This window comes from Manacus candei, unplaced genomic scaffold (genome assembly GCF_025592945.1).
Source record: "Manacus candei isolate 608988 ecotype Guabito, Panama unplaced genomic scaffold, ASM2559294v1 h1tg000050l, whole genome shotgun sequence".
NCBI classification, from domain to species: Eukaryota; Metazoa; Chordata; class Aves; order Passeriformes; family Pipridae; genus Manacus; species Manacus candei.
This window is the reverse complement of record NW_026138098.1, coordinates 36,172,475-36,185,389: the sequence shown is the minus strand read 5'-3', so window position 1 is coordinate 36,185,389 and position 12,915 is coordinate 36,172,475. Positions and strand designations below refer to the sequence as shown.

At 48.4% G+C, this 12,915-nt stretch overlaps 1 long non-coding RNA gene across 1 annotated transcript; it reads right to left on the bottom strand.

The window, feature by feature from the left end:
- Positions 1-814: 814 nt before the first annotated feature.
- On the bottom strand, positions 815-11,399 carry LOC127476649 (uncharacterized). The gene is made up of 3 exons (XR_007906703.1): positions 11,273-11,399; positions 10,568-10,696; positions 815-934 (listed from the first exon to the last, which is right to left on the bottom strand). It is a non-coding gene; the product is annotated as an uncharacterized LOC127476649 (long non-coding RNA).
- Positions 11,400-12,915: the final 1,516 nt, after the last annotated feature.

Below are 12,915 nucleotides of genomic sequence, written 5' to 3'. Positions count from 1 at the left end.
TTCAAGAGGACTGACATTTTCACCTGGCAGGTGTTCCAGTGCCCCAGTCCCAGCTGGGCTATCCCACCCCCTCAGACTGGAAGTCATGGTCAGAGCAGCCTGTCACCCTTTCTACTGGGACCTCAGAGCAGCAGCTGCATGCAAGACACGATCAGTCACATCCCAAGAGCTGTGTCACAGATTGTGCACGACCATTTGGGCACAGCTCCCTCAGAGCTGTCTTGCTGTTGTAGCTTTTAGCAGTTGGCTGCCACAGAATCACAGAATTGGTAAGGCTGGAAAAGACCTCCAAGATCATTGAGTCCAACTGTTAACCCAGCACTGCCAAGCCCACCACTAAACCATGTCCCCGAGTGCCACACCCACATGTTTTTTGAACACTCCCAGTGTTGGTGACTACACCACCTCCATGCCAAGCCTGTTCTGATGCTTAACAACCCTTGCAGTGAAGAAATTTTCCCTTAATATTAAATCTAAACCTCCCCTGGCACAACCTGGGGCAGTTTCCTTTCTGTTACTTCTTACTTGGGAGCAGAGCCCGACCCCCCCCACCTCCCCTCTCCTATCAGGGAGTTGCAGAGCCAGAAGGTCCCCCCTGAGCCTCCTTTTCTCCAGGCTGAGCCCCCCCAGCTCCCTCAGCCCCTCCTGCTGCTCCAGCCCCTTCCCCAGCTCTGTTCCCTTCTCTGCCTCAGTGTCCTTCTTGTGGGGATCCCAAAGCAGCATATGCAGAGATGGCCTCCTCCCTGGAAGATGTGACCACATCTGGGCTTCATCTGTCTTCAGGAACATCTGGGTCAGACTGAGGGCTCTCACCTGTTCGCTGTGCTGATATCCAGGCTCTAACAACAGGCTGGGGAAAGCCCAGGGGATCTCAGAGCCTCGTGGGTGCCATCACACATCCGACGGGCAGGAGGCCACGCGTTCCCACACGGACCTGGGAGCGGAGATGGAGCCGCCATTATCTTTAGTAACGAGTCACTGTGTGATGCTGTATTTTAGGCACCAACAGAAACAAAACCAACCCAGGAGCAGAGCTGGGAACCGCAGGAGAGTTCAGGCTGTAAAAGGAGCGCAAAAATGCAACCAAGGCTGCCTTGGTCACCAAGGTAAATTGCTCCACATCGGCTGCCAAACCACTTGTTTTGCTGTTTGCATGTCACAACAACAGCATCCATCACCTCTGCCAGCCTTCCAGAAACACCTCAATTTGCTTTTCCCGGACTTCATCTATTTTTCCTCTCCTGCTTTCTCGCTTAGACACTTTGCCTCGCGCTCGAACGACAGGAATAAATTATTCCGTGGGATCTTCTCTCACATCTTTAGACATCACGGCAACACAGACACTATTCACAGTCTCAGTGATGCCACAGCTAAACTTGAATTAGCTGCTCAACAGAAAAACACACACAAGTCTTATCTGAGGAGCTGCAGCACCTCTGGAAATAACGAACTGATTCCACACAGCAGCAGTGGGTTAAGTTCCTTTTCCTAGGAACATTAATATTTAAGTCTTCCTGCCTGAAACATTTGGAAACCCTCGTTAAAAGTTGTTGGGCAAACCAGGCTCCACCGTGTCTGTTTGGAAATCCAACCATTACAGCACAGGAAAAACAGCACATGGGGCAGAAATGAGGAAATCTACTTCAAAAGGAAGAAATGAGGCTTTCCCCACCACCCCATTTCCCAAGTGGATCAAGCAAGAACAGGATGCACCAGGATTTTCCTGCAAAAAAACCAGGGACCCAGCCAGGGCACTGATTCCCAGCTCTGGAGAGGCAGCACAGAGAAGCTGGGCTAAGTTTCCATAGCTTCAACGCCTGCAGTTTTCAGGAAGGGTTGGTGAAAGGATGTGTTATGGATGGCAAGGGCTGGCAGAACACAGGAGTAGGTCAGTCCAGCTTCATAATGATCCTCATTCAGAGCAGCAAGACTCTTTGGCCTCACTGCACCGTAACAGCCACAAAGACCCTTTGCAAAGGCTGATTTCTCACTGTGACGTATCACTGAGCATTAGGAGTGGGGATTTAGACAGAACTGATCATCAAACCACAGAGTTTTTACTATGGCAGCTGGTTAAGTGCAAACACACCCCTCTCTAGATCCTATTTCAACCACAGGATTTGCAGTTGCTATTGAAACCTGCAGCTCAGCTGATGAAAGGGGAGGGGGGAAACGGCAGATTGGAGATTTATGTATTACTGAGGGTCATCAGAACCAGCAGAACCAAGAGTTTCCTTGCCAAGAAGAGACCTGTTGCCACTGCTAACTGCTACCTGTACTTCCCCCAAAGACCCAAGTGCCTCTTTGGCTCCCCACTGCTCTCCAAGGGAAGGTGCATCGGAAACCTCCAAGATTTCTTCTCTTCTCAGCAGGACGTGGGTCAAGCATGTAAGAGACCTTAAAGATCATCCCATTCCACCTCCTGCCATGGGCAGGGACACCTTCCACTAGCCCAGGTTGCTCCAAGCCCCGTCCAACCTGGCCTTGGACACTTCCAGGGATCCAGGGGCAGCCACAGCTTCTCTGGGCAACCTGTGCCAGGGCCTCCTCACCCTCACAGGAAAGAATTTCTTCCTAAATTTCTACATCAGCAGAGCAGAACCCACTGGGGTGTTCCTGCACTGAAGGAAGTTTCTGCCTCATGATAAGCACAAGCTGTATAAACACACACAGACTTTGGTCGTGCTCCTGTCAGCTCTGTCAGCTTTCCTGCGTGCCAGGCATTGTCCAAACACTGCTTGAACCAGGACTGGTTTCTTACAAGATACGGCTTCTACAAGTTCAATCAGTCCCTGGGTGAAGGCAGAAAGAACTGGGGGCCATCTCATGGTTCTGCAGCAACCAAACAATTGGCTCTTCCCAATATACTGCTCTGATAATCACAGAGTATCCTGAGCTGGGAGGGACCCACAAGGATCATCAGTCCAACTCCTGGCCCTGCCCAGACAATCCAACAATCCCACCCTGTCCCTCAGGGCGTTGTCCAAACCCTCCTGGAGCTCTGGCAGCCTTGGGGCTGTGCCCACTGCCCTGGGGAGCCTGGGCAGTGCCAACCACCCTCTGGGGGAAGAACCTTTCCCTGAGATCCAACCTGACCCTGCCCTGGCACAGCCCCAGGCCATTTAGAAGTTTGATAAGTCTGTGCATTTAGAGGATTTTACATCATAGAACTGGCACAGGAATCCCAGCTAATTCCTGGGACCTGGTTTTAGCTCCCTCACAGATTCAGCTGTCTGAGCTCATTGCATTTACCTGATGTTTCTCAAGGTTGCTTTGAACCAAAGATCTATTTTTTTCCAAAAGCACGAGACAGAAACCAATCCAACTCTCTGAAGGGCAATGCAGGTTTGAGAGGCCTTTGGGCAAACCTTGGACTGGTATTTATCCTCCCTGCACAGGCCACCTCTGTCTTGAGGGATCACTGACCTACATATCACCTACAGAAGACTAATTAGGAGGAAATTAAGAAAGTGGATTGCATTTTAAATGGATACCATTTAAAAGTTATTCAGCTGCAAATCAATGTGTGGGAAGAATTACTTTGCAGATGGGTGATGGTGCTGGGTTAACAGTTGGACTCCATGACTTTAAGGTCTTTTCCAACCTAAACAATTCCATGATTCTGTGATGGCCTCCTGTAAAAGCTTTGTTGTTAAGAGATGTATGATGTTGTCCTGATATTATGATTTTACAAAGAATATGTAGTACGAGACAAATGGGCAAAATAAACTCTTGTTGGGGGCACAGCCTAAACAAGCCTTGGTGAAGCAGCATTAGGCAAAATAGGGAGGTGCTAATGCTGCATTTTGTCAAAGTTAGACTGGTAATCACAGAATTCCAGAATGGGTCAGGCTGGAAGGGACCACAGTGGGCATCTGGTCCCAGCAGGGCCAGCCCAGAGCACAGGGCACAGGAGTGTGTCCAGACAGCTCTGGAATAGCCCCAGGGAGGACACTCCACCCCCTCTCTGCTCTCTCTTCAGGGCTGGGGCACTGCCCAGCCAACAAGTTCTTCCTCCTGTCCAGCTGGAACTTCCTGGCCATCAGTTCCTGCCCGTTCCTCTTGTGCCATTGCTGGGCCCCCCCGAGCAGAGCCTGGTTCAGCCTCTAAATGAAATCATTAACAGTGCTTATTTCCACCTCAAGCACCCACATGAAACATGACCCACGTGTGTTTTCCGAGCCTGATTACTCATCTCGCACCACAAAACTATTTTTATCGAGTTCATTAAAAGTGGGATTACTTTTCTTGCCAGCTAAGACAGTTGAAATTTACTGATGGCTTGAATCAAGTTGCAATTGTAGCTTCCCATTTTCTAAAAGCTGGATTACACCAGCCTAAAAGCCTCACTCTGAATGGCAGGGCAGCCACGTGTGTGCTACAGCAAATGACTTCATTGCAGAACTGACTATCAAGATCAGACTTGATCTCAGGAGGAGTAAAATACACAACTCACTTCAGGCAACACAATGAACCTCTTCTTCCATGTTTTCCTTTTTCTCCCTGTGCTCCTTCCCTGCTATATTTTCCTCTAAGGACATGTAGTCTTAATCTCTGCAAACACTGTCTTCACTGATAATCTTGTAAAATGTTTCTACAGATGGTTTAAAAGCAGAACAATTATTTGGTTTTTATTAAGGTATCAAACTATCACAATTCCAGCCTGTAAATTAGTCCTTTATGAGTGCTTAGTTTTTATCTGTAGGCTTGTTATAAGGGGCTTCCTAAATTTGCCTTCTTGACATGTGATTCCTGTATCAAGGACAAACATCATGTAGGAATATTTTGGAACTTTTAAACAAGAACTTGTGGCTAATTTACCACTAAAGCATGACTGTCTGCATGGGGTGAAAGTAAGCAACTCGTTGTTCAAGTAACTTTTTAACCAGCAATAAACACAATAGTCAGGTTAGAACAGTCAAATGTAAACATATAAACCTATTTATCAGCCACAAAACCCCCCAAACCCAACTTAAACACAGGTATTTCCAGCTGGAAATCAAATGGAACCATTAAGGTTGGAAAAGACCTCTAAGACCATGAAGTCCAACTATTAACACAACACTGTCAAGCCCACCACTAAACCACAGCCACAAGTTCCACATCCATGTGTTTCCTGAACACCTCCAGGGGTGGTGACTCCACCACTGCCCTGGACAGCCCGTTCCAAGGCTGGAAAACCCTTTTGGTGAAGGAATTTTCCCTGATATCCAATCTAAACCTCCCCTGGTGCAACCTGAGGATGTTTCCTCTGCTCCTGTCACTGTTACCTGGGGGAAGAGACCGACCTCCACCCAGCTACAACCTCTTGCCAGGGAGTTGTAGAGTAGAAGCTCTACATAAATAGTTGGATTCTTCCTTGTCTCCCTCTGCCTTCTGCAGCTCCATGGTCACACAAACCACTGCAGAAGCAACTCAGAGGTGTGGGCACAAAACCAGGCACAAAGGGAGGCTCAACTTCACCTTTCAATTGTGATAAAATGAGAAGAATCTCAGCAGTTCTGCAAAGGAGAGGCTCGTGGGCGAGAAACTTCCCCTTGAATTCTGAATCACGGGAAGCCCTCGAGAAAAATCATCCCCTAAAAATGCAGGGTTCCAAACCTCTGTACAGAAAAATAGCAAGTTGGTGTTTGTAGTCCTGCACCCATGGAAGGGAGGTCAGCTTTGGCCATAGGATGACAATTATGTGCCAGAAATAGCCAGAAGTTGGATGGGGGTCCCCAGTACAGGAAGGACATGGAGCTGCTGGAGCCAGTCCAGAGGAGGCCCCAAGAGGATCAGAGGGTGGAGCAGCTCTGCTGGGAGGAAAGGCTGGGAGAGCTGGGATTGTTCAGCCTGGAGAGGAGAAGCTCTGGGGTGACCAAGTAGTGGCCTTCCAGGGCCTGAAGGAGCTGACAGGAAAGATGGAGAGGGACTGTTTCCAAAGGCCTGGAGTGCCAGGACAAGGGGGAATGGCTTCCCACTGCCAGAGGGCAGGTTTAGATGGGATATTGGGAAGGAATTTTCCCCTGTGAGGGTGGGGAGGCCCTGGCACAGGTTGCCCAGAGAAGCTGTGGCTGCCCCTGGATCCCTGGAAGTGTCCAAGGCCAGGTTGGACGGGGCTTGGAGCAACCTGGGCTAGTGGAAGGTGTCCCTGCCCATGGCAGGGGTGGAACTGGCTGAGCTTTAAGGTCCCTTCCAACCCAGGCCATTCCATGATTCCAGTGTTGTTTTCTGCCGTGTCTCAGTTTTCACAGAATCCCAGCACACCCTGAGCTGGAAGGGACCCACAAGCATCATGGAAGTCCAACTCCTGGCCCTGCACAGACACCCCGAGTTTTTCCACTGTTCAAGCTGGTACTTCACTGTACCCTTGCAGGACAACCCCCTCAGGCACACAGCACCTGCTCCAAACCATCCCAGCACACTTCTGCAGCATCCCAGATACCCTAAGGCTTACTCAGCCTGGGCTGAACCCAACTTAACCACCGGGCTGTGGCCACAGCACTTTGATCGCTACAAGACTGATTTGTTTCCAAGCGCTCCTGAAATTTCCCTCCTGTCTCTTCACAGGCCACGGGCTGCACACCCAAACTACAATTAGCCCTCTTAAAAGCAGGTTTGTGGCCGTGCAGAGCTGGTGTTTCTGTCACCAGCTCGAGGACCTGGGTGTGCATTCCGAGTCCAGCCACCCTCAGAGCATGCACAGGATCCTGGGGGGAGATTTTTTGCAGGTCCAAGTGGGGACTGAGACCAAGACACTGCTGATATTTCTCAGCATAAAACAGCTGCCTTGGGGACTTGCAGGCACACATGGGTTGCTGTTAACCTCATTGAGACTGTTTGTGCAAGTGAAGTCTCATTAAGGCTCCAGCATCTGGCCACAAGAACATCAATTAGTTGCCTACCAAGTTATCCAGCAGAAAACAAAGGCAGACTTCCAAGGTTCAAACAAAATCGGTTTGTAAAAGAAATAGGCTACAAGTTCATGCATTTGGTGCCAAGTCTACTCTATGTTCACCAGGTTTGCTACAAGAAATAGAGGAAATGGAGGTTTGGCTTTCTAACAAAGGAACATCCTTTGGGACCTAAAGAAAGAAAAAACATTTCCTGTCTGCCACTTAAACTGAGGATACAGAGCTGCTCTGGAGAAATCCATATCCTTTCCTTAGGGAAAAAAAATGACACTGCTATACTTACCCTTCCTTGAATCATTGCATCTTTCTGTATCCAATTTCCATAGTTTCTGACTGTGGACAGCTCTGCTGAAATTATTGTAATTGAAAACAATACAAAAGGAAACATGGAGGAATTCCAGGGAAGTGGTGGTGTCAATCCAAAGCCCTTCAGCAGCTGGGAGCACCTCCGAGATGTTCCCCTCCCTTGTGAGTCAGAGGCATCCAGAGGGATTTTTCTTAGCAGTGGGGGAACTAGCCAAGACAAAGAAAAGCTGCAGCAAAGAAATGAGCTGAACCTATTTCTCCAGCCAGAGAATTCCATTATTTTAGTCGCTCCTCTTCACTGGCAGCAGGATGGAAACTGGGCACCGAAAGAATTAAAATCCACAGCCGAGTCTTGACTCCAGACAAGTTGCTGACACAACTGCCAGGTTTTAAGCAGGTGCTGATTGCACATCACCCTTTCCTGCTGTCCAGTTCCTCCCACTAGCAGTGGGATTTTTTTGGTGAAAGCAGAAAGGTATCCCTACAACAGCTTCTGGAGGAACAAGGGTGATTTTTGGCCCTGGCTTCAAGCAAAGACAGATTAGTCCCAAACTTTGAGATGCATCAGAAATGTAGCCATAGTGGCTGTTTAAAACCTCTTTATTGCTGAGCATCATCCAGGTTCATTGGGACACACCAGCTTTTCCAAAGGATGGTTTGTCCATGCAGGGCTTACAAGTTTGGGTCATTCTGATGACCAAGAGGATGTGCTGTGCCAGGTGGTGCCTGCCCAGACTGACCAGCTGGGCAACATCGGCTGCCCACGTGCTGCCCAAGCAGCCCCTGCCTGCAGAGCACCCCCAGGGCACTCAGGATGCACCAGCTCAGGGTGGCAGCTCCTGCCCAGGGAACACCCACATGGGAAGGACAGCAGCTCATCCCAAGGCAGCCTGGAGCCAGCCCTGCCCCTGCCCCACTGCCCCACGGAATTCCTGCACATCTCTGCCCAGGGAGTGTCACACAAACATTGCCAAACTCCTTAATTTATAACAAAAAATGGCAGGAGCAGCACAGAATCACAGAAAGAATCATGGAATGGTTTGGGTTGGAAGGGACCTTAAAGACCATCTCATTCCACCCCCTGCCATGGGCAGGGACACCTTCCACTAGCCCAGGTTGGTCCAAGCCCCCTCCAACCTGGTCTTGGACACTTCCAGTGTGTTCTTTATGTTCTTCCTTAAAAACCCACTGCTGGCCATTGCTGGGAATGAAACATTGGACTGGAAGGACTTTTGCCAAACTTCACAGTCTTCTACCCTCCCAACACCACTGTAGAATTGAACCTCTGTCTAGTTTGTGGTTTTATGGACTTATACTCTTCCAATTAAAGTGAAGGAATTAGATTAGTTTTTTAATTGAACTTCTATTGTGTTTCTTTTGGGTTTAACCTGGTGAACACAGAATAAACTTGGCATCAAATGCATGAACCTGTAGCCTGTTTCTTTTTCAAACCAACCTGGGTTTCTGGAAGGTCTATTTATGTATTTCACACAGCAAATATTAACAGAAAATTGTATCTAAGCAGAAATCTGCAGTCAAATCCAATGAAATTTTCCTTAATCATGCATAAGCCTGAAGGGATAAAAGTAAGCCAGACCCAGGCTGGCTGGGCGAGCACTGGCAGAAACATATCAAACACTGAGAAGAATCTGATCCAAGCAGGAATTTGTTTGGGACTGATTGAAAACCACAGAGACTGAAGTAGGAGAATTAGTAAAACCCAAAGCAAGCAGAAGCCAGTGGACAGCAGCTCCGTGCCAAGAAGCAGAGACAGGCTCCCTGTGTATGCACTGCCTGGAAAAGGGAAGTCAGGAGCATGGGAACAAACTGCAGACTATCCAAGGGGATCCTGCAACAGCAGCTCCAGTGTCACTGCTGTGGGTGAGACAGTGGACCTGAGGTAAGGGGTGTGAGGTCCAAAATCAACAGCAATGACCCAGCAAACACTCTGGTGACAGTCCCATGCTTAAATCAGAAGCTGTGCCTTCATTCTGCAGCAATTACAGTTTTTCTACCTTGAAACAACCCATGCCCTTGGCTGCAGTCTCGCTGCAGCCTGTGTGGAAAGGTGTTGGCAGACAACATGGAAAAGGGGATAAAGAGTGACTCTCCAAGGGCAGTGATTATGTTCTTCGAGTCACCAGAGAGAGGAGAGCACTGTGCAGAACTGCAGGAGAACCTGCAGGCCTGAGGGACAGAGGGGAAAACGGCAGCTCAGCCCTGAGGTGAAGTGCCAGAAATGAAAACCAGCCCTAACTTCCCAGATACAGCGATGGGGAACATCCTGCCTGCCTCTAGAGGGACATTTTAGGGTTAGGCAGGCTATCTAAGAACCAGCTCAGCTCAGTTCACAGTCGTCATTGGACTGAAAAAGACTGAAAGCTGGAAAAGAACTTTTTTCCTCAATATTGCCCCTCTTATATTATGTTCTTACAAAACAAGCATCGCAGAATATCCCGAGTGGGAAGGGTCATGGAATCCAACCCCTGGCCCTGCCCAGGACACCCCAACAATCCCACCCTGTCCCTCAGAGAGTTGTCCAAACCCTCCTGGAGCTCTGGCAGCCTTGGGGCTGTGCCCACTGCCCTGGGGAGCCTGGGCAGTGCCAACCACCCTGTGGGGGAAGAACCTTTCCCTGAGATCCAACCTGACCCTGCCCTGGCACAGCTCCAGCCATTCCCTGGGTGCTGTCCCTGTCACAGGGAGCAGAGATGGAGCTGCCCCTCCACTGCCCCTCTTCTCCAGTTGAACATTCCAAGTGACTCTGTGTGTAAGAACCACGATCCACGGCACAGAATCAAAGCTATTTTTTTTCGGAGCACCTTATTAGGCACTGCAAGTTCTAAGCCCTTCAACAGATAACAGCCCCAAAACAGGCTTTTAATTAAAGCCACAGTATCCTGAAACTCTGCATTGGAAACAATATTTTAGTTTTGCCCTCCTCGGGGAACACCAAAATTAAGCAGCTATTTTTGTCCTTTCACCCAGAAAATTATTTTCTGTGAGATCACGGCATATTCGCAGCCACTACAGAATTAGTTCAAAATTTAAGACATCATGTAAGAAAAAAAAATGACATCTCTTAATAGATTTTAATCCTCTTGCCTGAGTTTTGAAGGTTTTAGAACCTCAGAACTATCCAGGTTGGAAAAGCCCTCCCAGCCCATGGAGTCCCCCCTGTGCCCGATGCCCACCTTGTCCCCCAGCCCAGAGCACTGAGTGCCACGGCCAGGCCTTCCTGGGACACCTCCAGGGATGGGCACTCCAAACCTCCCTGGGCAGCCCCTGCCAAGGCCTCGCCACCCTTTCCATGGAGAAATTCCTCCTCCTGGCCAACCTGTATTAGTACAGGCTCCAACTCTTACCTCAGTCCCTGGAAATTTTCAGCTATTCACTGGCAATGGGAAAAGATGATGCATCCACTGAGGCAACCTCTGTGGATTTGACTGGATCCTTCTTTTCAATCTTGCAAGAAATCCTCAAAGTTCAGGGATCTGTGGAAACAATCACAGAATGGTTTGGGACCTTAAAGAATGAAAGGGACCTTAAAGACCATCTGGTTCCACCCCCTACCATGGGCAGGGACACCTTCCACCAGCCCAGGTTGCTCCAAGCCCCATCCAGCCTGGCCTTGGACACTTGCAGGGATCCAGAGACAGCCACAGCTTCTCTGGGCAACCTGGGCCAGGGCCTCCCCACCCTCATTTTTCCCTAATATCTAACCTAAACCAACTCTCTGTCAGTTTGAAGCCATTCCCATTTGTCCTGGCACCCCAGGCCCTTGGAAATAGTCTCTCCCCATCTTTCTTGTAGGTTCTCCTCAGGCTCTGAAAGGCCACAAGGACATATCCCACCTTGTATCCCAGGATGAGAACACAAACGTATCCCACCTTGTATCCCAGGATGAGAACACAAACATATCCCACCTTATATCCCAGGATAAGATCACAAACATATCCCAGTTTGTATCCCAGGATGAGAACACAAACATATCCCACCTTCTATCCCAGGATGAGAACACAAACATATCCCACCTCGTACCCCAGGATGAGAACACAAACATATCCCACCTTGTATCCCAGGATGAGAACATGAGGTGTTAACAAAGACAAGTGCTGGTGGAGCAGAGCTCCAGGAGAGATCCATGAGAAGCCTGACACCCATTTGGTTTTGGGCTGCCCAGGAGATGCACATCTAGAAGTGTTGCTTGCAGCTGAAAAGCAATTTTGATTAATCTTAACTAGGGGCATTCACAGAGTGGAAAACATGTAACATTTGCTGTCTTCCCAGAGAAAAAAAAAGAAGGAAAACATTTGCATTCCAACATCTGATTGTGGACCAGACAGCTGGAATATTAGTGTATTATTTACACATTGAAGTTTATGTGCCTGTTCCTTGCAGAATTGTTTGATAAAGAGAGGTGCTTTATTCATCACAATGCAAACAGCCCCCGTGTTAATCCTGGAAAATGAGCTGTACAGATACACAGAGATTAATTTCTACATCCTTACACAGAGGGAACAGATGCCAAGGACTTAGGAGGATGTTGCTGCACATAAGCCAATAAAGAGGAGAGGGAATTTGAGACAACTCCTGAGGGAATCTGATGATGCAAGAGATGCACCGTTAATGAGCCACTTAACTGGAAGTAGCTCAACATGAAAGACTAATGTCAAGGACTGCAGGAAGCATTTCCCCCGCTGAGTCATATGGATCTGTGGACCTCTGCACCCATAAACCTTCTCCCCTGCTCATTAATCCAGCCCCAGCTTGTCCAACCACTTCCAGTAACTGAGTTTGGCAAGCCTTGGTGGTTTTTCATAGAAAGAAGAGGGGAGAGATTTTTTTTTTCCCCTTCTCATTACAATTATCCAGTTCAGCTCCTTTTACTTATCTCTTCCCATAAATCATATTGGTTTGGGGTGGAGAAGCCTTTCCATTCAGATATTGAGGCATTTAGGTGGGTGTGACATTTAAGCTGGCAACTGGGTTTGTATTTTCCATGTAGTCTAAAAGAGGGTTTTACTAGATCTCCTCCAGTCTCTGCTAGAACCTAAAATAGTGCACCCAAAAGCCTAATTGTGCTGTGGTTGTAAAAATCTGGGCTGTCCACTTTGATTTCTATCAGAGGCCATTTGGTGGACATTCATCTGTGCTTGTAGGGGAAAAAATGAGGAAAAAACCCAGCACTGGTTTAAAACAAAAATCACACAGATAAAAACACAGCTTGAGATCTATGGTAAAAAAGGAGCACAGTCTCACCTTCTCAGCTTAGTTACCTCTTTTTTCTTCCCTCTCTCCTCCCCCACACCTGTAGATTTAAAAGACTATACAGGTTTCAGATTAATCAAAAAATCATAGAAAGGTTTGGGTCGGAAGGGACCTTAAAGCTCATCTCATTCCACCCCCTGCCATGGGCAGGGACACCTTCCACTGTTCCAGGTTGCTCCAACCTGGCCTTGGACACTTCCAGGGATCCAGGGGCAGCCACAGCTTCTCTGGGCAACCTGTGCCAGGGCCTCCCCACCCTCACAGGGAACAATTCCTTCCCAATATCCAACTTAACTTTCCCCTCTTTCCGTTTGAACCCACCTCCCCTTGTCCTGTCACTGCAATTCCTTTGCCTCTTGTATTCAGTTTACTTAAGAAACAGTACAAAATACCTTTACTTTGTTTCTTGCTTCCCCTTTCCCTGAAACAAGAGAATTTGTAA